The 22,202-nt window shown below is 45.7% G+C and overlaps 1 protein-coding gene across 3 annotated transcripts in view; it reads right to left on the reverse strand.

Annotated features, from left to right (window-relative positions):
- Positions 1-22,202, reverse strand: part of NECTIN2 (nectin cell adhesion molecule 2) — a 61,680-nt gene that overhangs the window by 30,183 nt on the left and 9,295 nt on the right. The gene's annotated exons all lie outside the window — the stretch shown is intronic.

The following is a 22,202-nucleotide window of genomic DNA, read 5'->3' on the forward strand; positions in this document are numbered from 1 at the left end:
CTTGTCCTGAGGACTGGAGAGGAGCACCCAGGCCCTGAGATTTGGCAACCCCAGGAAGGGAACCAGCTCACTTCAATCCATTTTGCAAGAAACTAGTTACAATGACTTGTTCCTCTCTGCCACACCAAAGCGAGTCCCGCTGAATCATCGGCTGTCAGGTTCACGTTAGCAGGAGCCTTTTGGAAATCCCAGGCCACTGGAAAAAATCGCTTCGGCAGCCGCTAGACCGACAGATGAAGGATCTTTTCCGACGGGCAAGCCATGAATAAGTAAAAGGAGGAGAGCGCGCAGTTTGCAAAGTACGTTCACACTCTGCCTCTGGAGGGTAAGGCACATTCGAAGGACTTACGCTGACTGAGGAAGCAAGAGATGTACATAAAACTCATGCGTGCACACGCACACACAAACACACCGGGGACCTTTAGCATCAGTTTTTGGGCTCCATGGGTTACAATAACAAATTAGGCCATGCTCCATTTAATGCACACCCCTGCGCCCATTTTGTTCAGAGCACTCAGTGGCTAAACGGTGAAAATGGATGCTTCCCTCAGGAACCCCGAAGCAGCCACCAGAGAGAGAAGGGGGAGAACCAGCCACAATTTGGACTCTCTTAAGGAGTCTTCTCCTCCATGAACAGCGTATGAGTAATTGTGATGGATCCTCTCTCCACATTGGCCATGTTGTTCCAACCCTTGAGGTCTTATCCGTGGCATATCTAGGGTTGGTGTCACCTGGTGTGAGGAGGTGGCAGTCATGGATGGCTCCATCCACTCTGCCGTGGCCATCTGCCCACCTGTCCAGACCCAGAAGGATCCAGGCAGCTGGACCAGATACAGGCAAGGCAAGGGAAGCATGGGACCATGCTCAGCAATGGGAGCATCCTTCCCCATTTTGCAAAGATGCTCTGATAGCTGGAGAGAGGGGCGATGGTAGTCTGAGGGGATTGAGGATAACTGGCCGCCCCACTGGATGTTCATCCCCCGGGGTTTTCACCCAATATGGTCCAAACCCCTGCATCCCCTACTGACACTCCTGGTCCTGATTTTTTATCTTGCCCTTCTATCCTTAAGAAACTTCCCTGGATCTGGTATTTGGGCCCCATTATATGGTCATCCCTCCATATACATGGATTTTTTTTTTAATCCAGGAATTCAACCATCCATGGCTTGAAAATATCCCCCCCCCCCCAAAAAGCAACCCTTGATTTTGCCATTTTATATAAGGGACACCATTTCACAATGCCATTGTATTTAATGGGACTTGAGCATCCATGGATTTTGGTACCCGAGGGAAGCAAGCCCTAGGGGATACCAACGGCACATCTACTGGACATATGGATGTGACCATCAGGTGGTTCAATGTGGTACAAGTATGACCAAACTCTCCTTAAACATTCAACACTGCAGAAAATAGGACCAGTAAAGGTTTAAAAGGTAGGTTAAACATGCCGAAAGTCTGTGCAACGTAAAGGTCTGAGTGCTGGACTAGGACTCCAGGAGACTAGGGTTCGAATCCCCGCTTGGCCATGGAAACCCACCAGAAAGCCTTACACAAAGTACCACCCTTTCAAAAGAAGAAGGGAAGGGCGAACCTTTTCCAGGGGAAGGCAGCTTCCAAAACCCTCCAGGCGGCCGGGCACACTCTCTCCTTGGCACACCCATCTCCCTACCTGCCTTGCCAACCAAATCCTACAGAACTGGCCCATCTTGAATTATTCAGCACAGTCATTCCAGCGGGTGAGGCCCAGGCAGGCTGCATTCATATTAATAATAGAAGTACTTAGTATTTACATTGCTCAAAGCACATCACATATATTATTATCTCTGTAATCCTCACAATAAGCCGGTAGATAATGCTGACCTATCATCCCCATATTGCAATGTGGAGGAGAGGAAGGGGAGAGCTGAGGCTAAGAGGCATAAGGTCTCCTCGGGTTCATGGCCAAGCTCAAAATATAGAGAGATTTGCAAGTTGAGGACTCCCAGCTCCTAACGGTTATGCTCCACTAAAGCTGCATAGCTTAAGCTTAGGTGTGTGCCACACATAATGCTTATGAACAGATTCATCACGCATGTTTTAGGCTTCCTAATAATATGCCAGCGGGATTAAAGAGTGTGTAATTCAAGAGTTTAAAATGTGTGTGTCCTCTCTCTGCTGTTGAAAATACTCAGTTCTGCAAGCCTTCTGATGGGACATGTCTCAGGCTAAGTGGCTCAGTATTAGGACTGCGTTTTTCCTCTGTCCTGCCACAAAAATGCAAAACATGAGTTCAGATCTGAGTGTGTGTGGGCCTAAAGGCACCAGATCCTGTCTCATCTTAGAAGCTAAGCAGGGTCAGCCCTGGTTAGTCCCTGGATGAGAGACCACTAGGAAGGTCCCGTAGGCTATACTGTATTCCAGAAGAAGGAACTGGCAAAGCCACCTCTGGATATTCCTTGCCTAAGAAAACCCTTTGAAATCCATGAGGTCTCCATAAATCAACAAGCAACCTGAAGGCAAATACATGCACACATATGGCACCAGATCCCATCTGATTTTGGAAGCGAAGCAGGGTCAGCCCTGTTGAGTACTTAGATGGAGGACTGTCAATGAATCCCAAGTGTTTCAGAGGAACTGGCAAAACCATCTGTGTGGATTCATGCCTAAGGAAACCCTGTTAAAAATCCATGAGGTCACCATAAATCAAGAGGTGGCTTGATGGCGCATACACACAAACAATAGAAGATCCACCTAAATACCCTAAAGGCTTCCAGATCTGGGAAGGTAAGGGTCACGCATGGTTAGTCCTTGGATGGGAGACCTACAATGAACCCCAGTCTGCAATCCTAAACTCTGGATGGCGCAGAAAAGTAACAAGAAGAGAATCAACTCTTTTTTGAAAATCTGGTACTGGAGGAGAGTGCTATGTATACTATAAACTGCTAAAAAGACAAATACCAAAATGACTATACTGAGACTACTATCTTTGGACATATCATGAGAAGGCATGGCCCATTAGTACGTATGGCAATGCCTGATAAAGTGGGAGGCAATAGGAAAAGATGAATATTGCATTATAAGTGGATAGACTCCATCAAGGAAGCCACAAAGGCTGCCCTGATTTTGCAAGACCTGAGCAGGGCAGTTGAGGACATAAGTCATAATCGCCATAAGTCAAAATTGACTTGACAGCAGTTAAGAACATTTACTAGGGTCTTCTTGGCAAGATTTATTCCAAGATGGTTTGGCAAAATTGCCTGAGGCCGAGAGTGTGTGACATGCCCAAGGACACCCAATGGGTTTCCATGGCTGGGGAAGGATTCTGCTCCCCCAAAGTCCTGCCAACGTTTCCCACTTCTTCAATGCATGTAAACCCCAAATAAAATTGGGTTTCCAACCCCTTGCAAACCCAGCCTCTGCGCAGAGCTCCAGCCGCCTCTTCCGCGCCTCGGCCGACCGCAGAGCCGGCCTCGCGGGGACCCCGGCTGTACATCTTGTACAACAACTTTCCAGGCATGTTCAGGTACACAGCAGCATTAGCCCAGACAAGCAAAAATACACCTCCAGCTCTCTGACGGTCAGAGGGAAGAAGCAACAAGGAAAGTTTGCGCTCATCCCACAGGCGATGAAGGTGGAAAGAAAGAGAGGAGGAACATTGAAGCTCATCAGCTCTTCACACTTCACAGCCCAGCAGAGACAGCCAGGGAAACCTGGCCAGGCTCCATTTCTTAACAGGAGACTTCCACACAACCCAGCAGCCCTAGTTTCACAAGATATAGATGCACACATGCTCCTTCATCCGAGATCCCCAAATCCAAAATACTCCAAAGTTGTCCACATGGGTGGTTGAGAGACAACTTTGGCTTTCTGGTTGTTCAATGCACACATTGAAGGCAGACAATGAATGCACTAAATGCATGCATTCATACATTGTATGCATACACTCAACACACACAAATTTTAAATCATGCACAAAAATATTAAACCATGCACAAAAATACTAAAAACATCATGTATAAAATTACCATTGGGCTACAGGTATAAGGTGCATTGTTGTTCGTTTGTGCCTTCAAGTTGTTTTTCCAACTTGGGGCAACCCTAAGGCGAACCTATCGCAGGGTTTACTTGGCAAGAGTTGTTCGGGGAGGTTTGCCATTACCATCCTCTAATAACACTCTCTGAGGCTTAGAGTGTGTGACTGACCCATGGTCACCCAATAGGTTTCCATGGCTGAGCTGGGATTTGAACCCTGGTCCCTAGAGTCACAGTCCAGCACGCAAACCACCACGCCATGCTGACTCTCCGATACAAAGCATAAATGGGTTTTGTGTTTACACTTGGGTCCCATCTCCAGGATATTCCAAAATCCCAAAAGAGCCTCCGAAATCCAAAACACTTCTGGTCCCGTGCATTTTGGATAAAGGAGACTCAACCTGTATTGCTTATTCTGTAACAAGTGCTCTCTCTCTCTGTATTTGTGGATGAGAGTGTAGTTAGGATTTTAAGCTCCATTTTGCTGGGAGAATTTGGGGCAGGGTAAAAGCTCCTGCTGACAAAAGCCGCCAACACAGCAGATTTGCCCGGGTCCCGTCGGACTTCATCAAGCGGGCACCAAAGACGTCAGAACAATGGGTTGCATTATAGAGCTTTGTTACAAAGCAGCCGGTGAAAGGGGAGACGGGACATTTCCCAGCCATAGAGTCGGGGAGGAAGGGAATAGTAAAAGTGGATGAGGTTTAGCAAGGAAAAAACCCTTGATGGTAGTTAACACAGTTCCCAGGGGTGCAGCCATGGTGAGCGGGTACAAAATGAAATCACTGTTCCCCCAGACAAGAACTCAAATCTCCAAAGGGTATTGTTCTTCAGTACCCAAATTTCAGAGCATTTGAAACCTGGGCCCAAGAAATGTCAGAGTGTGTTCAAGATGGCAAAAGTTATGAAGAAGAATGACGGCTGGGAGAGTAGGCTGCAGCAGTTTGCTTTTGCCTGCATCCACAGGGAAGGGCAAGACTCTGAGTTAACCAAATGCAAACTACTTTTTGCATATTGAACTTATTTTGCAGCCACTGAAGCAAGCTGGGGATGAAACGGGAAAATGGCAGGAAGAGAGGAAAAAACAGGTGCTGAAAAAGTAGGATGTAAGTTGCAAGTGCTGCGGGATTTTGCAGAAGTCGTCACCTCTGGGCCTAAAGAGCAGAATGGCTGCGATGTCTCAAGGGAAGGCAAGGTAGAAGAAACCAAAGGCCAAAGCGCATATGCCTTCACACCACCAGATGTGATGCTCATGGAGATGCGGAGCTGGGACAAAAAAGCAGGAGGAGAAGGGCAAAAGTTATTTCTGGAGTCAAGTTACACAGTTCTTATAAGCCCCAGAAGGAGGGGGCTGCCAAGTCTGGTTCAGTTTTGGGTTTTTTGGGAGTAAGGAAGGGGACGGGACCTCATAAAAACATCAGAGGTTGTGGCGGAGTCGGGAAGGGGATGTGGGATCCCTACAAAGCTACACCCAAGTGCTGCAGCTTCCTTTTTCCTGCGCAGTTGCCGAAAGGATGAGAGAGGAGAAGAGATACCGGAAAAGAGTCCATCAGCACCAGATGTATTGGATGCCAGGTCTGCAAACACCTGGACCAGAGAACAGAGAAGCTCAGAGGTTAACTTTGCGCTGGAGTCCCCACAGCCCTTTACAAAGTCTTTTTGAGCCACTCAAATCCCATTAAAAAAACATCCCATTGTTCTCTCCCTTTGCCCCCCAAACAGCTGCTTTCCTGTTTGTCTTGGATGATGCGTTTCAAAGCAAAGAACGGGATAAAGAAAGATGTTCAAAACTGAAGAGGAAAACAGGGTTTTGATTCCCCAAAAAGGAGAGAATCCAGATTAACCACCTGTTACAGCGCCAGTCTTACATTTTAGGCCAGCCTTTATAGTATTTATCTTGCAAAACTGTCCCCTTGTTTAGTCTTTACTTGTCCATGTGTTCCTAAGATCCTTTGAACTGAATATTTGCATCTAATGGAAGTCAAAGGGGGATATGATGGCATGCCCAACTCAGATAGATACTACCCAGATTTCTCTAGGAAGATGGAAGATTTATGTCCCTTTTCCCCCCTAGAATGCTCTTTGTATTTAGATTTAAGAACTCAATGCCTTGACCTTCTTATTGTTTGCATTAGAGATGTTATCCCTTTTTTAAAAAAGGATTTTTTATTATATTAGTAGAAACTGGTTATTATGCGTCCTATCAAATATACCATCAGCGTCGAGGAAAGACCTGGTGCCGGAACAAACTACACTTCCCAACATTTCATAGCACTGAGCCATGGAAATTAAAAGTGGTGCCAAACTGGATTATTTCTGCAGTGCGGATGCAGCCTTAGCTATTCAGGCCTCAAGACAATTCACTGTTTCCAACCCAATTTATTTAATTGCATTTATTCGCCGAGACTATTCTGGAATGGAAAGGGGGGGGGGGGTCGCAAAGGATTACAAAGAACACTTGAAAAGATTAGAGGTTTACTTAAAAAATAAGCTGAGAGAGAAAAAATTCAAAGTAAATAAATCATGAGATTTATTTATAAGAAGAAAATCACAAGAAAGGGAAAATCATGGGTGGAATCCTCCATTATGGTCCACATTATGTAACTTTATTTAGCTGTTTCGTAGATGGGTTAAGAAACTCTGATAGGGTGCATCCACACTGCAAAAGTACTGCTGTTTGGTACCACTTTACCTGCCATGGTTGTGTCTGATAGACTCCTGGGATGTGTACTTTTTTGTGAAGCAGCCTTTGGAAGAGAAATCTAAAGAGCTTGCAAAACTACAAATCCCAGGCTTGCATGAGATGGAGCTACAACACCTAAAGGGGTGTCAAACTATATTACTTCTACAGTGTAGATGCACCCTTAGAGTCCCAGTTTTGGAGAGGGGAGGGGAAGCTTTATATTAATAATAATAATAATCATAGTAATGACAATAAAGGTGCCAAGAAATGGCATGGTAAACTCAAACCTTTCAGAGCAAAACCAAGAACGCGTTCTAAGTCCAAAGTCTTGGTGCAAATGCGCAAGACGGGCCACCAGCCCCGCAGGAGAGACAGGCGGTCAGCCAGATGGCCAGTGAAGCGGCAGCAAACTCCCTGACATCTGTTCCAGCTTCCATCCAGATGTGCAGGTTTCTGCCCCAACATGGCCTTTTGACAGTTTCAGAGTTAAAGGAAGAGAAATAAAAAGTAAAGCAAGGAAGTCTCTTTTGCAAACATAGGACAAAGAGAGAAGCCGGATTGCTATGAGAGAGTAAGGAAGAGCAGGTGCACAAGCGTGGAAGAAACAACGCAAAACAATCTTCTCAGAGATACCTCCTTGGGACCTTCCCCAGAGAAGGCTCAATGTCTCACAAAACTAGAGCTCCCAGAATTCGCTAGCATTGAGCCAGGCCAATTAAAGCGGTCTCAAACTGGATATGCCCCACTCTCTTCCATGCCAGCATTCTCTGAAGATGCCAAAGCTAGCACAGATGCTAGAGAAATGCCAGGAAAAAACGCTTCTAGAACATGGCCACATAACCCGAAAAACCCACAAAAAGCTATGGATGAACTGGCCATGAAAGCCTTTGACTTCAAACTGGATTATTTCTGCAGCGTGTTTTGAATCTCAGTCTGCTTCCTCAGACGCATGGAGTGAAGTGTTGCCCAGGAAAGACTTTTATAACCAGACCACAGTAGAAATCCAAAGGAGCTTTGTAATAAAGACAAAGCCATAAATGCAAAAGGACCTTTATAACAGCAATAGAAATGCAAACCTTTATAAGCAGAAGGTAAGAATAGCCATAGAAATGCAAAACTCATGGGGATGGTGACAAGTTCAGTTTCAACGGCCAGGGTGGGTGCAGGATGGGATTTGTAGTTTGGAGACTCTCTGGAATGCTTGGCTGGAGAATGCTAAACGCACCACCCAAACTACAGATCCCAAGGTTTCAAAGGATGCTGCCATGGCAGTTGAAAGTGGCACTGTAGTGCCATAAGAGTATATATTTTGAAGGGGATTGTGTCTTAACAGCCAGAACAAATATGTATCCAGTCTTGGGTTTGTTTGTTTTCTTAGGAAGTCTGATGAGAAATACAAGGAGGGCTGTTTCAACCAAAAAAGAGAGGAAGATACAGCAGAGCAAGTAACCATGTTTATCGGGGTGAAAAAGAAATGTTGCAAATGGAGGAATTTCACACTGTGAACTGTCCAGCATGGTTCCTTAAAACAAAATTTCCCTTGCACTCCTCTCCATCTTCAGATGCCAAAGCCACAGATGCTAGCGAAATATCAGGAACAAACTCTTCTAGAACATGGCCACAAAGCCCAAAAAACCCACAAAAAACTATATGTAATTGTTTATTTATTGTATGTATACCTCACACTTTAGATATGTTCTTAGAATGGCTTGCAAATTATTTATTAGGTTTACAAAGGTGGGCACTCATTGCCACCGGTATCTTGGCATCCTCCATTGCTAACCGAGCCAAAGAACTGTGCCTTGCTAAAGTAACAAGGGGATTACCTAAAAGCACACTTGCAAAGCCTCCCAACATTTCAGAGATGGAAAATGAGACTTGGGCTGTGGCTGCCCAAGGACCATTAGAGCATGTTCAAGATGGCAAAAGTTATTCCTAAGAACAGACAACCTGGGAAAAGCTGCAGCGGTTTGCTTTTGCTTGAGCCTGCTGCAAAGGGCAAGATCCTCGATTCATACTATGATCTTCCGGATGAGTTACTGGAGCGCAAATTCCTTTTGCACTTAACTTGGTTTGTAGCAATTAGAGGACACCGAGGACAGAAAGGGATAGGAGAAGGAGAGAGGGACCAGGGCATTTTATGAGCGGCTGAAACAGTGGGACGATGCAGGATTAATTGGGAGCATCCTTGCCAAAGTTGTCGGCTACGCGCTGAATATTGGCAGCTCCATGTTATTCAGGTAAATTGCAGGCGCCTGGGGTCTCTTCCGTATCACTCAGTTGTAGCATTTTGATCCTGCTGTAAATGTCATGGCTCTTATCAGGGGGAATTTGATGAGTGATGATATAAGGGCCATTTTACGCAATGCACTGGACATTGCTAATTGCTCTGCAAGCGCACATGCAGCTGCATTTTAATAATATAGGTTTTGATATAGGTTGCCATAAGTTGAAATGACTTGAAGGAACACAACACACGTATTGGAAACACGGCTAATGCAAAATAAAAGAAGTGATGTTGTTGCTATTTGTCGATTCCTTAAGTGTGAGGGTAGACGTGTTTGGGTTTTGCAATTTGTTTTTAACTAGAGGAGATGGACTGGGGCAGATATTTTAAGACAGGCTTCCATTAAAACCTACACATCCCATAAACAGAGAGAGCCAGGACTTGAAAATAAAATATTGGGCTGACAAGCTTCAGCTTAGTCACTGTCTCCATTACTGTCTGGCCTCTCCTTTCCCATCCATCCATCTGTCCATTCATCCGTCCGTCCATCCACACCCTCCTGCCCAGCCAAGCAAGTTAAGCAGAAGGGAAGGAAGCCTGAAAGAGAAAAGGATGAGAAGAAAGAAAGGGGGGGGGGGGGGGACAACAAAGCCAACAACCCAGCAGCCAAAAGGTCACACGCATTGCCCACAACAACTGCCTGACAATAGGCATCCAATTCCCAGAACAACCTTGGTTTGTTCAACCAAAAACTTGTCCCTGTTTTGAGATACCTGGATTACAGATTTTCCACAACACACAAAGGGCCTCCAACTGTCTGGATTTTGCTTGGCAAGATTTTGTCGGAGGGAGGTTGCCAATGCTTTTCCTCCGAGGCTCCTCTGAGAGTGCGACTTGTACCACAGTCCCCTAGTGGTTTTCCACAACTGTGTAGGATCCAAACTCTGGTCCAAACTGGGTGACTTTGGATAAGTCACTCTCTCTCTCTCAGACTCCCAATGCGCAAACCATTAAGCCATGCTGGTTCCTAAGTCAACTCCAACTTATGCTGACCCTCTCTTACGATTTTCTTGGCGACATTTCTTCAAAGGAGGTTTCTACCATGGTTTTCCTCTGAGGCTGAGAGAGACGGTGACTTACCCAAGGTAACCCAGTGGTTTCATGGATTCAAGCCTGGTGTGCTAGTTCAACATGCAAAACCACCCAGGAATGCATAACTACAGCACTCCTGAGAAGATGGCCATCCAACCCCCATTGAAAGATCTCCAAAGATGGAGTCCACCAACCTGTGAGGTTGCCCATCTTCCACTCTCAAACAGTTCTTCCAGTCAAGAAGTTCTACCTAATATTTAGGATTAAATCCATTTGGTTTGTGTCCTATATTATGGGACACCTGAAAGCAAGATGGCCCCATCTTCCACAGGAAGTCCCTCTAGAATAGATACTTAACTATGGCTCCCATGTCACATCTTCATCTTCAATGATCCTGAGCAATGGCCGAACAAAGTGGAGATATCCATGCCCCTACCTAAACCCATTCATTCTGACCCAAGAAATCTCAAAATGGATCCAAATTTATCTCCCCTAAACCCACTCCCCAAATTGTCTTTGTGATGCCGGCGGAGAAGTCATCCAGCCCAATGCAGGACGGCAGATGATCCGGAGCACAATGTGGCAGATCTTGTGTGTCCTTACACCAAGGACCATTTTAAAAATAGATCATAATTATGTTCCTCTGCATCCCAGTATAAAAGCAAGAGGAAGAAAAGCTGGAGGCAGGTTTTGCCAAACAATTCCACTCTGAAAGAAAGATTTCGCAAAGGAAACCGACAAGCCACAGTTTGGCTTTGTATAAAAATAGACACAGAGGAACAAAAGTGGGCTGGCAGCTCTCCTCCATTCTGAAGGGTTGTCTTATTGTTGTTGTTGTTGTTTCCCCCTTGCATTCTTTTTTGGTTGTGGGTTTTTGTGAATTTCCAGCAGCCCGCCCCACACCGGAGGACAATTATCCCAGGGAGCCAAGCGCAAGGCCACTGCCCCTAATGGAAAGCGACATTCCCGGCCGTCGCCCCGCTCCGCAGTCAGGGCAATTCGGAGAGCGTGAATGAAGCTCCCCTTAATTTAATAAGAACACAGACCGAGCGTGAGGCCGGAGCATTAAAAATTCAGGGTTGGGTTGTGTGTTTTTAAAAAAAGAAAAACATGGGGCAGGGGGAATTATTAAGCAATGGAGTTAAAAAGAGGGAACAATGCGGAAACAAGTCCCCCTCCAAATCGTGCAAAGATTACCCCTTTTGCAAACGTCTACAAAAGCCAGGGATAAGATTGCATTTTAAGCCACAGTGGTTTTCAGGGAGATCAGAGAGAAGGACAGTATATGTGTGTCAGAATCCTGCAGAAACTGCAGAAGTCACCCAAAAAATGAGCTTGCAGGTTTCTCATGCTCACAATTACGAAGATAGGCTTGTGAGCTCATGAAACTGCACCAAGTTTCAGCCACTCTGCATTGTATCTTGCAGAATGGAAACCAGAAAACAGTTACCAGCTGAGCCTCCCTTATCCAGGAGTCCAAAATCCAAAATACTCCAAAAACCAAACCTTTTTTCTTCACTGAGACAGAGGCTGACAGCTTTGCTTTCTGACAGTTCAATGTACACCAACTTTGTTGCATGCATAAGATTATGCAAAACAATGTGTAAAATCACCTCCAGGCTACGTATATAAGGGTGTATATGAAACATAAAAGAATTTTGTGTTTAGACTTGGGTCTCAATTTCAAGACCTCATTATGTATGTACATCAGTGATGCATTCAAGTCTTTTAGTCCAAGTTTCAAGGCAAGTCAAGCAAGTCAGCTCATGTTTTTGGGACTAATTTTTTGACTAAAATTTCTAGACGTATGCATGAGTGTATACAGCAAACGAAGAGAGCGCACAACAGCATCTGATCACCTCTGCTTCCATTCCCTTCCTCCCTGAGATGACCAGAGGAGACAAGAGTCCCGGCTGCAAAGTGAACAAGCCACTTCCAGCTGGGTTCCGCAGCGAGACGGCCATCGACAGCCAACTTTCCGCTGCGCCCACCGGCCCTCCGCTCAGAGCCGGCATGCGCCAGCTGCCACAGAAGCACGGTGGAGGGTGGCGAACGAGGGCATCAGCCTGACGGAGCCATGCAAGTGTTGGCCGAGCAGACAGCAATTGGCACACTGGGCGCCCCGGGGCGGGATTGAGACGAAGGGCTTGGAAAACCAGAGAAGGGAGTCCGACTTGCTCCGCAGAGCTCAAACACGCCCAGGACTGAACCAGCAGAAGAGGAAGCAGGGATCCAAAATATCACAAGGTCCAGAAATGTTGACTGTCAGACTGGCAGAGGCAAAAGCAGCACAGAGTTATCAAGACCAACTGCGGACGGTTGTTTTGCTGCTCCTTCAACTGTCCCCTGTCTCTCAACAGTTACCACTGTTATTGATTTCCTTCTAGCATTGGGTAGGGATCATGCACCCTCCAGTTGTTAGTGGACTGCAACTCCCAGCAGCCCCAGCAAATAGGGGAAAGGGTGAGGAATGCTGCAATTTGATAGTGGCAGTGGTGGTTACATGCCTTCAAGTAACTATCCAGTAAGCCCTGGTGATGCTCTCCCAGGGTTTTCTGGGCAAGGGGAATTTTGCCGGTGTTGCTTTCCTCTGAGTCAGAGAGTGGGACTTGCCCAAGGCGCTAAGGGGGTTTCCACGGCTGAGCAGCGAGTTCGAATCCAACACTCAAACCACTGCACCACTCTTCCTCCCGCCTGCAAGTTGTTGCCAACCTATGGTAACCCCATCCCAGGCACTTCTTGACTTCATTTATTCTGAAGATGTTTCCCCTTTGGCATATTAAAAGTCTTAGTTCAATACACAAGCCACTACAGGTACACAGTGATGGGTGCAAACTGTAGAAGTGATGCAGTCTGACATCACTTTAAGTGCTGCAGCTCCCTCCTATGGAATCATGGGATGTGTAGTTTTGCAAGGTCTTTAGCTTTCTCCAAGCAAACTGAGCTCCCCAAGCAAACAATAACGTTTTTGCTCTACTCTCAGGATAGTTATGCACATTGTTTTATAAAACCCTTTTTATTTTTCTGTTATTTTTCTATTTCCTATTTTTATTTAGCAATATTATGCGGTTGCTCAGGGGTAGAAAAAAGTATGTAGTTTGCCTTTCTATGAAGGCAGGGAGCCAGTGGCTTCTCTAATTACAAAAACTCTTGCTAGTTACCCCCAATTTTAATGGAAGGGGCCACATTTTGACAGAGAAAGACATTGTTCCTAGCCAGAAAGAAAGAAAGGTAACTGGATGACAGTTGAATCTCTTCAAGTAGATAAGGACAGACGAGAAGGAGGAAAAAAATCAAGGTCTGCTGTTTGGAGTTTATATTTATAAAAATGTTTTGGAGCTGTGGATGATTGAATCCGTGGATAAAGAATCTGTGGATACGGAGGGCCATCTGTACACTGAGCAACTGCACCTAAAAGAGATGAAACAATGGCAGATTCCTTCCAGGAAAAACAATTTGAAGATAAACCCACCATTTTAGAAAGCCAAATTGAAAAGTTTCTCAAAGCACCTGGGAGAAACAAATCACCAAATACAGATGGCAGATCAATAAAGCTGTTTCAGGTTTAGGACAGAATCCCTTCCAATTTTAACCAAAATATGCCAACAAATATGGAAAGCCAAACAATGGGGCATAGACTGGAAATGCTCAATATACATACCCAAGAAATGGGATAAGAGGGAGCGTAGTAAGCATCCAACTATTGCACCTATCCCTCATGAAAGCAAAGTGGTTTTTATAACGGAGGCAGGTGCATAAACGAACATGCAGCACTCTTTCTTTTTTAAATAAAGCCATTCCCCACCAAAGCGACGCTTTCCTTGCAAGCAGAAAAAGGAGCAGGGTGTGAAGCCAGATGTCAAGTGAATCATGCCTCTGAGATGTCCAGGAACAATGTTCTAATCTTAGAAGACACTGAGGGGGTGGAAGAGGGAATCTTAATCTTCTCTGGCATGCCAGTCCGAGGAACACCAGAGACGGGTGTTGAAGGTGAAAAGGTTGCCCCCGCTCAGCCCATGGGCCTGGTTCAGAAAGACAAGGAGGAATGGAGGGAGCCCAGAAGGGACAGAGGACAGAGCAAGACGCTTCTGCCACTGATTGTGACTTCCGTTGTGACTTCCTCGCAATGAGAGAGAGTCCATCCTCAGAGAGTGAGGAAGCTCACAGAGGAAGGATGCAACACTGGCAAATACTGCATATACTCATGCATAAGTCTAGAAACTCTAGGTCAAAAGACTGGCTCCAAAAACCTGAGTCGATTTATCCATGGGTCAATGTGAGTAACGTATCTTAATTCTCATTTAAAAGAAGGAACCATCTCCTGGTGAAAAGCAAGAGTATAATATGTGAATCACTGACCTCCTATCATCCATCCATTCTTAAGATTAAGCACAAAGAGTTATGTCTGGTGGAATTTTATATGTTCTTTGACATTGCCTTGCTTCATCCTTTAGATCAGTGGTTCCCAACTTTTGGTCCTCTATTTGGTTTTGGACTTCAGCTCCCAGAAGCCCCAGCCAACTTGGCCAACAGTCAGGAATCATGGGAAATGAAGTCCGAATCATCTGGAGGACCAAAGGTTTGGAACTACTGCTTTAGATCTTTGCTATATTCCCCTAAATTTTACCCTTGACTTATCTATGGATCATAGCACAATCTATAATTTTGGCCCCAAAATTTGCCCTTGACTTATACATGAGGTCGACTTATAGTCAAATATATACGGTAATCACCAACCGATTGACCAAAAAGTAAGGAAGGAGTCTAGGAATTTATAGTTTTGCAAGCCTTCTCAGCCAAGGAGTGCTGGTGCCTCACCAAAACCTGAAAATCCCAGGATTCTGTAGGACGGATGATAGCATGGCAGTTAAAGTGGTGTCAAACTGCATTATCTCTGCAGTGTAGACTGGTGATACCCAAACATTGGTCTTCCATGTGTGTTTGGACTTCTAGTCCCAAAAGCACCAGCAGTTAGGAATTCTGAGAAAACCCAAAAGACCTGGAGAACCGAAGTCTGGGGACCATTGATAGACACACCCTTCCTTTTCAAATAAGTTTTCATCCCATCTGAAGACTCAAACATCTGTTTCTTTCTGGGGTTTTCTGGTCTGTGGATTAATAAATGTTTCTCCTCTATCCCTAAGATGGTCTGGCTTTTGCATTTCCAACGCCGCCCCATTGGGAACGGGCCTATGTCGGCAGGGTTTTTGCTACTGCTGCTGGGATAGGCATATGGGTGCCAATCAATATGGATTAGCCATAGGCCAAGCATCCCTTGAGGGGATGGATTTTTTTCTCCCCTTCTTCCTTTTTAAAAACCATATCTTAATATACATGCAAATTATCTGGGAGAATTAAGTAGGTCACCCTACCGTCGCCACAACTGTGGCAAGCGAAGAGGAAAAATGGGAGTGTGTGCACGCGTGTGTGTACAAATAACATTTAAGAGATATGGGAGCATGGAAACCCCAAGCTGTGGGTGGGGAAATGGAGGAGGGAAGGGAGAGGAGAAACCAGAGCCCGAAAGTGCTGTTTGATGTTTGGAGGCACGCAAGCAAAGCGGTTAAATGGAGCAAGTTGTCAGGAGGGAAAAGGTATCGGAGGAAAAGGATGTGCGGAGCAGACCGTACTTTCCTCGCTACCTGAAAACCTTGTTTCTAGGCTGGAGAAGTAAAAGGGGGAAATGGCAAAAGGTAAGTTCTTCAGAGAGAAGAGGGTAGAGAGATAGTCCCTCAAGGGACAAAAAAGATGCTGTTCATTTCTTGTAGGATCTTCTCAAGATCAGAGGAAGCGGTCTTAGCAGACCGCACAGTTGACATGATTCAACAATATGACACAGTGGAACCCAAAACACCAATGCAACTCTGGGTTGCATCAACAGAAGATTGAAGGTAGTTATTATTGTTGCATGCCTTCAAGTGGTTTCCAACTTATGGCAAGCCTAAGGCAACCCTATCATGAGGTTTCCTTGGTAAGTTTCTTCAGAGGGGTTTTGCCATTGCCATCCTCAGAGGCTGAAAGAGTGTGACCTGCCCAAGATGACCAAACAGGTTTCATGGCCGATCTGGGAATGAAACCCTGGTCTCCTAAGTCACAGTCCAATGCTCAAACCATGACACTATGCTGGCTCTCGGAAGTCATAGTATCACTTTGCAAAGGGATCTTGTAGCACCTTTGAGAAGAGAAGAAAGAAGTTGGTAGTTGAAGCTTCCATAGATGTCAGTCTACTTTGTTAGATCCACTTTACTCTGCTTTGGAGAGACTTCACCTGGAGTGATCCAGTTCAGGAAAGTTAAAGACATGCTGGAACAGGTCCAGAGAAGGCTGACCAAGAAGGTCAAAGATCTGGAAACCAAACCTTATGAGAAACAAGTGAGGGAGCTGGGGAGGGTTAGCTTGGAGAAGAAAAGACTGAGGGGGACACAAAAGTCATCTTTAAACATCTAGGAGGAAGTCATGCAGAAGATGGAGCAAACTTGTTTTCTGCTTCCCCAAACAAACCAATGGATTCAAATGATGACAAAAGAGATTGCACCTAAACATTAGAAAGATGGTGGTGGACTTGCCATCTTTGAAGAGCTTTAAGTAGAGTTTCGATGGGCATCTCCCTTCAGCTGTGTATTCCTGAATGGCAGGGTTTTGGAAAATCTCTCCCCACAGGCACATCTCAAATGCTCACAAACATGGCACATTGTCTTGCCCAAAATCGCCCCAGAAAAGCATTGCATCTCATGCACAAATGGGCAAAAATGGGAAGCAGGAATGAGATGATGTCATTTTCGGCATTCCTGCCATACTGATGTTCCCAGCTCATAAGCAGAGAATGAACGCTAAACCACCTTTCCCTGGCTTTCCTTAGCACCCGATAATGGTTTTAGTGGTCATGTTTGCAACCAAGGCCACCCGCGAAGCAGCTCTGATGTTCTAAATCTGACATCCCTTATCTTCCAAGTCATGCTTCCTCACCAAGGTTTACTCCAAAGCTTCAAAGAGGAAAAAATAGACAGAGAGAGCTATCAAGATTCTTACACTTGATTGTGACATGTTACTAAATTATGCAGATCACCCACATCTGAGTATACTATATTTGCTATCTTTTGTAGGCTTGCCAGTCCTGACTGCATGTGTCTTTTATCCTTGGCTTTATGATCCATGTCATTTACACACAGAGAAATACAGTCAGCCTCCGTTTTCGCAGGGGACTGGTTCCCCCACCCCTTACTGGACTATGACTCTGGAGACCAGGGTTTGAATCTAAACTCAGCCATGTAAACCCACCAGGTGACCCTGGGCAAGTCCCATTTTCTCAGCCTCAAAGGATGGCAATGGCAAACCCTTCCTAAAGAAACTTGCCAAGCAAACCCCATGATAGGTTCCAGGCCTTAGGGTCGCTGTAAGTCAGAAACGACATGAGGGCACACAAAAACAAAATGCAACATGCTCCCAACAGAAAACTTTCCTTCCAGAGGAGAGCGAGAGAATAGCTCCCCTCTCCAAATATCAGGGATCCGTGGCCTTTCCTAGCCTGAAACAATCTGAAAACATCAGACTCCAACACCTATCATCCACCCAGGAAATCTGGGGGTGCATTTATGGGTCTCAAATTTTGCACCACAGGGGCCAGGCCACATTCCTTGCCACCTTTGCCCAGGCACCATCCATGTCCACTTGCCATAGTGGTCCACCAATGCAAGCCCATGCAAGTCTTCTGGAGGAAGGTGCCTTGGCTGACCGCAGGGCCCACGAGGGAAGTGTGTTGTGCGAGTGTGTTTGTGCGGAGTCGGGAAGGGAGCTTAGCTCATCCACGTCCAGAGAGATTACTCTCCTCGGAGTCCCACCGGGCCCAAGGCAACGCCGAAACCACGGGGAGATTGCGACGAACAGAGACAGCGCTTCACAGTTCATCTTCTCAGCTCCCGATCAAGCCAGCAGCCGCCTCCTTCCCTCCTGTCCTTTGTCTTTTGCACAGCCTCATCCTCTTTTTTCCCTTTGCTTTTCTCTTCTCCTTCCACTCAGCATTAAGAGAAGCCCTAACCAGACCCAGGTTGCAAGAAGATGGAGAAGCTGCCTTTCCACCTTCCATGCACAAACCCAAAAACAGGGAACCTCTGTTAAATTTTGGAAATAAAGCAAACCAAAGGGTTAAGGGATGCATTGCCCCCTTGCAACTGAATCCCCTTGGCAGTGCCCTCCCTGGAAATTTAAAATGATCTTTCCATTTGTTGTAGTCCAACAACATCTGGCAAGCTCCAGGACTTCTCCACCTCGGTCCCAAGGACTCATTTCACACTCTTTACAATACAAATCGGGGTTTGAAAAGAGTATTCTTGCAGCACTTTTTAGAACAGTTTTGTTTTAGCATGAGAATTAATGGATTAGAATCCATTTCCTTAGAGGGCAATATTCAGGCATGGCTGCTCCGAACTCTTCACCTCTTTCCTTGAGACTTCCTCACTTGTTTAACCACTGCAAAAAATAAAACATGGCTTGCTGTGTTAAAAAAGCAGAGAATGGAAAGGGGGGGGGGGGGGAGGAAAAAACCTTTTTACAGCCACACGTGTGATAATGCACATTTCTGCAGATTTCCCAGTTTAAGGAGATGTTTTGGGGGACATCTGCAAAAATCCAGAACTCCTGCAAAGTGCAGGTGGCTGAATCACATTCTACTAGACTGGATGAGGAGTACAGGCCCTTGGTATCCAGGGATTGTTTATCCACAGATTCAACCATCCATGGATTGAAAATGTTCAATATATATGCCCCTTGAAACTTGTGGGGGATCCATTCCAGACCCCCAAGAGTTCAAAATCTTGCGCATATTCAAGCCCCATAGGTTTGAATGGGACGCATGCATGCAGGGGGGGGGCATTAAGATTAAGATAAAAGGGACGACTGTACATTGTAGTAAGCAGACCTTGAGTTTGGCTATTTTATAAGGGACGGCATTTTACTATGCCAGTGTATATAATGGATTTGGTATCCAGGGGGGACCTGGAACCAAACCCAATCGGATACCAAGGACCCATTGTATTGCAACGATGTAGGCAACCCTCAAACTCTCTGCAATAAGTGTGGGTCAGTTCCCCAAGGCTGCCTCCTAAAACTAAGGCCAGCTCTGCAACTTTGACGAACTGCAAACCTTTCCCCGCTCACGCTTCCAAACTGAGATCCCGCTTCGGAAGCCACAACTGCTTGGACTTTCTGCTTCCCAAACCGTTCCCTCCCCGCTGCCTCCTTTTGTTGAGCCGACTCCAAGGCCCCTGTTCCTTGTCAGACCTGATTACCAAAGTCTCTCTTGCACTCCTCCCTGTGCTAAGTTTGTCTCTCAGAGCACACTAGGAAGAAAGGAAGAAGAGAGGGAGGAAAAATATAATAATAATAATAATAAAAACAACCCACTGGCTCAGGGAATGTTATCTGCAGAGAAGACAAAGCGATGGCGAGCTGGGATTAAGCTCGGTTTATGGAAAAGCAAATCAGCGATGAAAGGCAAAGAGCGGAGGAGGGAGGGAGACAGGAGGAGAACAGGGGCCCAGGGCAGGAATAGCAGCACATGTTTCATTAAAAGACTGTTGGAAGAGAAAGCAGCGCCAGAGATGTCCCCTTGAGCTTCTTTCAATGGGAGACGAGGGAAGGACAGGACATGCCATGCAGCCCACGTCGGATGGGGAAGCCATGCTCTAAAGCTGCCCACCAGTTGCAAATGCTACCATATTATTTTGCACCACATCATGCCGGTCCAGCGGTGGTTGCAAGAGATGGAGGATCCTGCCTCCCATCCTAGGTTTGTTTCTGCTCAACTTGACCCAACACCCAAAGGGTGAGATCTTTAGCTTCTGCTTTCAGGGACATCGGGTGCCCCACAAAACCACAAATCCCAGACTTCCATAGCATTGAGCCATGGATGTTCAAGCAGTGTCAAACTTAGTCTACAAAAGTCTTATATTGCAAACTTCTTTCTCTAAGTATAGTACCATCCAAAGCCCACAAAACAGGGATATCTTTCTTGGACCAAGCAAAATGCACAAAATACACTATGCAAGCTTTCGAAGCTCCACCGGCTTCTTCATCAGGCAAAGCAGTTAAAAATCATATAGGAGAAAAGAAAGAAAGAAAAATAGGCAATGTTATTCCTAGCCTTGAATTTGGTCAATATGTTGTGGTTGTGTGAACTGAGGACACTATAGACACTATGAAAAGAGGGATTTGTACAGATGTGTCCGCACTCCTCTTTTTGGCCATGTGGGAACTGGGAGATTCAGTCCAGGAAATAAGCTTTAAATTCCATTTGCAAGATAAAAAGCTATTGCCTTTGAGAAATTCCAGTTTGTCTGGAATCCTTTGTGAGGCTCCAAGCCCCTTTGTACTGAATTTCTAGGGAAGCCTCCATGCTCTCTCTCTCTCTCTCTCTCTCTCGTCTCAAAGGTGCTACAATATCCCCTTGCAAGGCTGCTTTATGAGCAACATATGCTAGATACTGTCACCATCTGACAATAACTAGCAGATTTTCACATAAGAGCTCTCGCTCTGTATGGAAGCCAAAATCTGCCCCAGGAATCTCTCCCGGGGTTTTGGAGATAACTGAAAATAAAGTAAGCAGCGTGAAATACCTTCTACCTCTTCTACATCTTAGACGCAGAGCCTTACTTTTCTTAAGGCACCTCTGTATCTATCCGCCATCCAAAACTGACACCGGCACAGTTTGCAAATGCAGTTCTGGAAATGCATTTCTCACATGGGCAAGGGTAAGCATTTGCAAGTCCTTGTGTGGTTTGTGCAGAAGTTATGCATCCCTTAGACATCACAACCGAAGTCTAGCCACAAAAAACAAAGTGCGTATAAACCACCAGAACAGACACGCACACTGTCTCCCATTGCAAAGAAAAGCTTCAAGAGCCCTGTCGTTTTCTACTTCATAGCAAAGGGGGGAAAGTGTGCTGGAAAAGCAGAACTGACACACAGGATGAGTTTTTAAAAAAATGCAAACCAGACACACCTGCTTGCGGTTTCCGTTGCCCTGAAACAAGGGCTTTCCCTCTGTAGACTTCGTGAGACATTTTAGATGCCCGCTAAATTTGCTAGAAAGAGAAGCTGCTCTACCTGCCAGGGATGAGAGGGAACCTAAGGGTGCATCCGCATTGTAGAAATAATGCAGTTTGACACCACTTTAAGGGGCGTCGTTTTACAAGGTCTTTGGCATCTTCTGTCAAAGAGTTTTGGTGGTGCCTGACAAAACTTCAGATCCCAGGATTTGGTTGAATGGATGGAGCCAAGGCAGTTAAAGCTGGGTCAAGATGGGTTAATGCTGCAGTGCAGATGCAGCCTAAGATACATTTATTATTCCTGAGCCCTCTAGGAATAATAAAAGGCTACTGAGACCCTTTTAGGATTGGTCTATGACTCTAGAGACCAGAGTTCAAAGCATAAAAACCCATGGGTGACTTTGGGCAAGTGACACCGTCTCGGCTTCAGAGGATTGCAATGGCAAACCTCCTCTGAAGAAACATGCCAAGAAAGCCTTACAATTGGGTCGCCTTAGGTCAAAAATGACTTGGAGGTACACAACAACTTGCAATATATCTTGTTCACACTTACGTAGAGGTAAGGTACACTGCACACCTGGAAGGCCCTTTTGAATATGCATTGTGCAATGTTAGAGTATTTGGATTGAAAGATGCTTCAAGTGAGAACGGATGGGGAAAGTAATGTGTCCTCCTTGCCCCTGTAACCATTCTGGGTTCCCTGCAAGCAAGTCCAGGATGTGCAGCTCAAGTCTTAGCTCCCAAAAGCAAAACAGCCCCCCTTTTTCTCCCCCAAAAGAAGGCAGCTGCAAATGCGAGCCCCCAGCGTAGCAACAGGAACACTGAAGACCAAGCTTCCTCATTAAATTGTATGCGCACAAACACATAGATACACAGAGGCATGGTTACCTCATTGCCTGCTCAGCCTCAATGAGTAGGAGGGGATCAAGTCAGTCTGCCAGGATATAGTGACAGTCCATAAGAAAAGAGACGCATCTACTACAAGGTGTACTGGGCTGGCAGAGGCAGGTGGGATATATTTCCCTGCAGTCCCCAGTTTTCTAGCATTGCAGTAACTTAAAAACTGCAGATGTGCATTTAGGAATGGAGGTTTAGGTATCCAAAGCAAACCCATGCAAAGTGAACAACACAGCAATACATGCATGCA

The sequence above is a fragment of the Sceloporus occidentalis genome, unplaced genomic scaffold (genome assembly GCF_023333645.1).
Source record: "Sceloporus occidentalis isolate IW3139 unplaced genomic scaffold, rSceOcc1.0.p SCAF_13, whole genome shotgun sequence".
Lineage (NCBI taxonomy): Eukaryota > Metazoa > Chordata > Lepidosauria > Squamata > Phrynosomatidae > Sceloporus > Sceloporus occidentalis.